A 5,000-nucleotide genomic window follows, 5' to 3' on the forward strand; every position below is an offset into this window, starting at 1 on the left:
AAGATGATTAAAAGTTATAATTTCCTTTTCCTTATCACTTTTTCTTTCTTTTCTTTTTTGAGCACGAAAAGGATGCTGACCAAAGGATGCCAATTAATTTTCTTGTCTGTCTTTTTCTTTTCTTAGTGAGTGGAAAAGATGATTAAAAGTTATAATTTCCTTTTCCTTATCACTTTTTCTTTCTTTTCTTTTTTGAGCACGAAAAGGATGCTGACCAAAGGATACCTATCTATTTTTTTGTCTGTCTTTTCTTTTCTTAGTGAGTGGAAAAGATGATTAAAAGTTATAATTTCCTTTTCCTTATCACTTTTTCTTTCTTTTCTTTTTTGAGCACGAAAAGGAAGCTGACCAAAGGATACCTATCTATTTTCTTTTCTTTCTTTTCTTTTCTTAGTGAGTTGAAAAGATGTTGATTAAATTTAGCACAGTTATTCTCTCCTTTTCTTATTACTTTTCTTTTTTTCTTTTTTTTGAGCACGAAAGGAAAGCTCACCAAAGGATACCTATCTATTTTCTTTTCTTTCTTTTTTTTTCTTAGTGAGTGGAAAAGATGTTGATTAAAGCACAGTTATTGTTTCCTTTTCTTATTACTTTTCTTTTTTCTTTTTTTGAGCACGAAAGGAAGCTGACCAAAGGATACCTATCTATTTTCTTTTCTCTCTTTTTTTTCTTAGTGAGTGAAAAGATGTTGATTAAAGCACAGTTATTGTTTCCTTTTCTTATTACTTTTCTTTTTCTTTTTTTGAGCACGAAAAGGAAGCTGACCAAAGGATAACTATCTATTTTCTTTTCTTTCTTTTTCTTAGTGAGTGAAAAAGATGTTGATTAAAGCACAGTTATTGTTTCCTTTTCTTATTACTTTTCTTTTTTCTTTTTTTGAGCACGAAAGGAAGCTGACCAAAAGATACCTATCTATTTTCTTTTCTTTCTTTTTTTTTCTTAGTGAGTGGAAAAGATGTTGATTAAAGCACAGTTATTGTTTCCTTTTCTTATTACTTTTCTTTTTTTTTTTGAGCACGAAAGGAAGCTGACCAAAGGATACCTATCTATTTTCTTTTCTCTCTTTTTTTTTCTTAGTGAGTGAAAAGATGTTGATTAAAGCACAGTTATTCTCTCCTTTTCCTTATCATTTTTTTTTTTTTTAGCACGAAAAGGAAAGGTGACCAAAGGATTCTTATCTATTTTCTCTCTCTCTTTCTTTTTTAGTGAGTGAAAAAGATGATGATTAGACCACAGTTATTCTCTCCTTTTCCTTATTACTTTTATTTTCTTCTTTTCTGAGCACTGACCAAATCATGCCTACTTATTTTCTTTTGCTTTTCTTCTGCAGAGAGAAAAAAATGAAGACCAAAAGCACATTTCCTTCCTTTTCCTTTCTTGAAACAGGAAAAGAAAGCCAACAAAAGAACGCTGACTTCTTTCCCATTCTTTTCCTACTTTCATTCCTCTTTTGGAACACTAAAAGGAAACTAACCAAAGGATATTTTCATTTTCTTCTTTTCCTTGATATGCAAAAGAGGCTGAACGAGTAAAGGAAAAAGATGAGATAGTTGTTAATGAAAGTCTGTAGGAATCTCTCTCTCTCTCTCTCTCTCTCTCTCTCTCTAGGTCTGACGAAGCTCCTAAAAATGCATTAATTAACCTGTAAAATCCCAGGTAGTGTCGGGATTACCTTTCTGGAGACACTGCAGTCCTAACCTAACCACAAGTCTCTGAAAATAATAATAAAAAATAAAAAATAGCATAAACCGAGACTATTTCTAACCGTGAACTATTGAAGAAAATAAGAAAAAAAGCATGTCAAAACTACTTTTAAACATAAACTAGTGAATATAATGAGAGAAAAGCGTAGATTAAGACTATTTCTAACTACTGACTATTGAATATAATGAAAAAAACATTAATCGAGACTATTTTTAACCATAAACTTTAGAAGGTAATGAGAAAAAGCATTAATCTAACTCTTGCATCTGTAAAATTGTATTGGATCATTCTTGCATCTGTAAAACTAAAATGCATTAAAAAAAAAATAATAATCTTGCATATGTAAAACTGCAAAGCCTAAAAAAAAAAAATCTTACGTCTATAAAACCGCATAGCCTACAAAATCTTGCGCCTATAAAACTGCAAGGCCTAAAAATCTTGCATCTGTGAAAAATGAACTAAAAAATCTTACGTCTATAAAACTGGAAAGCCAACAAAATCTTGCATCTGTGAAAATGAAAAGCCTAAAATTATTGTATCTGTAAAAAAAAAAGCCTAAAAAATCTTACGTCTATAAAACTGTAAAGCCTACAAAATCTTGCATCCGTAAAACTGCAAAACCTAAAAAAAAACTTGCATCTGTAAAAAAAAAGCCTAAAAAAAAAAAAAAAACTTCCACTTGTAAAACTAAAATGGCCAATCCTAACGTCTCCAAAACTCAGCTGGCTAACTTTGCTACTCTACAACAGACGAAACACGAACAAACACAAGCACAACATGGTAGGGAGCCGGGGCCGTTGGAGTGGGTGTGTGGGGGATGAATCACATAGATAGGAAGTTCAAGAGAGCAGTAACCACGAAAATAGCGGTGCAGGACAGACAGAGTTACAACACAGCCACAAATTAAGAGAATGAGGTTTGTACTTAAAAAAACTCTTTGCTCTCTCAGAACGACTGTTTTCCAAGACCACGGAGATGATTAGCGAGGTTTTCAAGTTTTTTTTTTTCAGTTAGTAATGTAGAAATCTTGTCACTCTCTCTAGGACCGTAAAAACACCTTAAAAAAAAACTCGTGTAAATTTAAGTAAAGACTTTTGAAATAGTGAAGGTGAAGCACAGAAAAGTTTGAGATTACGAGCGTGAGAGCTTATAAGAGGAAGGGAAGACACAAAGAACGATTCGTGACTCTTCTCTGTTGAAACGAGATGAGTGGGCTTGTGTGTGGGTGTGTGGGTGGATGGGGTGGGTGTGTGCTCTCTGCCTACATATGTAAGCGAAGAGACCTATTTTGATTCAGTACCTAAGGAATGGTTGGGGTCATTTCACTGTTAACCAGCAAATCATTCCTTTATTGAGAGAGAGAGAGAGAGGGTGGATACATGCCTGCTTGTGGGTGGGTGTGTGGGTGGGTGGGGTGGGTGTGTGGCTTCTGCCTACATATCTAAACGAAAAGACTTATTTTGACTAAGTACCTAGAATAATGATTGGGATTATTTCATTATTAGCTACCATATCATTCCTTCATTTAGAGGAGCGAGAGGGTGGGTACTTGCCTGCTGTGGGGTGTGTGGGTGGGTGTATGCCTTCTGCCTGCATATCTAATCGAGAGGACCTATTTTGATTCAGTATCTAGAATAATGATTGGGATTATTTCACTGTTAACTACCATATCACTCCTTCACTTAGAGAGAAGAGAGAGGGTGAGTACATGCCTGCTGTCTATACATTCACAAAAATACCTGTTCCTTTCGTGCAGTGCCAGGGAAAGTAATCAAGCGATCATTTCACTAACATCACAAACTACTAAGACAATTTTCACTCAATTGGCTGGACACTAGGGGAAAAATAATTCTTTAGTCGTAGATGCTAACCAAGTGTTCCTACAGAGGTGCCATGTGAGAGAAAGAGACAATAGGAGAAAACAAATTAATAGTCGTAGATGCTTGCCAAGTGTTCCTACAGAGGTGCCATGTCAGAGTGAAAGGGTTAACAAGGTGATTCAGCAAGGTCTTATTAAATTTTCCGGTTTCATTTCTAGTGCAAAGGAAACTTAAACTCACAACGAGGAGAAAAATGGCGGGCGAGCTGAGTTACGTGTGTGCTGCCAGGGAAGACAAGGCGGGGACAGAAGATCGAGGCATGGGAAAGGAAAATAGAGACGAAAAATAAAATGGACAATATGAATGATTAAAAATGGATAAAGAGGACAAAATAAGGACTAAAATTGGACATACTAGCAAAGAGAGGAATAATGAGGAGTGAACTATGTCCAAGAAAAATAAAGCAGAATTGAAAAGGGTGAAAATAACAGACAGTGCCAAATAGATGTTTAGTGAAGTGCCTTTCATAACCAGTGACAGTGCCTGATTGTGGCTGAAGAAAGTACAATGAAAAGCTTGACTTGTTACTGAAAACCATATGCAGTGACGGTGCCTCATCTATGGACAGTGCCATACAAGTTAGTGCCACGAAAAATTCAAACAAATAAACAAAACAAGCTCAGTAACAAAGAAGCACATGAAAAAAAAAAAAAATACGAATATGAAAAATAATAAACATGAAGTACATTAAAATAGTGATTCTCATAAAAAAAATGTGGAGGAAAATAGTGAAATTAAGAAGATTATAGTGAGAAATGAGTGCCAAAAGGGAAATTTTAATGGGTGCCACAGGAAAGCAGTAGCAATGAGGAAAAATATTAATGTACAGTGCCAAAAGAAAATAATGTCATCACAGTGCCACAGACATTGCCCAGGAAGAGAAACACTAAGGTATGTGAACAGTGCCAGATTTACAGAACGAAGAAAATAATTACAAATGTCTTAAAAAAAATATATATGAAATTAAACTAATAAATGTATTATTTCTATCATCATTTTGGTAAACTTAGAGAGAGAGAGAGAGAGAGAGAGAGAGAGAGAGAGAGAGAGAGAGAGAGAGAGAGAGAGAGAGAGAGAGAGAGAGAGAGAGAGAGAGAGAGAGAGAGAGAGAGAGAGAGAGAGAGAGAGAGAGAGAGAGAGAGAGAGAGAGAACTATGGTGGCAGTAGTAGTGATAGTAGTAGTGGTGATGGTACAAAAAAAAAAAAAAAAAAAAAGAGAACGAGACAAATTTATAGATGAGAAATAATAGATGTTAAATAGGTAAGGATTTTTCAACACCATCTTACAACTTCTATTTTTCCCACGTTTTTACTTTTCTCCTTTTTTTACCCAATTCTTCATGTTTTCCTTTATCTCCCTACGTGTTCATACTTTTCTCTTCCTCCGTTTCTGTAATATTCCTGTTTCGATGCCAT

At 34.8% G+C, this 5,000-nt stretch overlaps 1 long non-coding RNA gene across 2 annotated transcripts in view; it reads left to right on the forward strand.

Annotated features, from left to right (window-relative positions):
* LOC123501601 overlaps positions 1–4,560 on the forward strand; it is a 37,264-nt gene extending 32,704 nt beyond the window's left edge. For both annotated transcript variants that reach the window (XR_006673678.1, XR_006673677.1), the window contains exon 2: positions 3,743–4,560. This is a non-coding gene — a long non-coding RNA (uncharacterized LOC123501601). The remainder of the gene's footprint in view (positions 1–3,742) is intronic.
* The last annotated feature ends 440 nt before the right edge of the window (positions 4,561–5,000 follow it).

Source organism: Portunus trituberculatus, chromosome 9 (genome assembly GCF_017591435.1).
Source record: "Portunus trituberculatus isolate SZX2019 chromosome 9, ASM1759143v1, whole genome shotgun sequence".
NCBI classification, from domain to species: Eukaryota; Metazoa; Arthropoda; class Malacostraca; order Decapoda; family Portunidae; genus Portunus; species Portunus trituberculatus.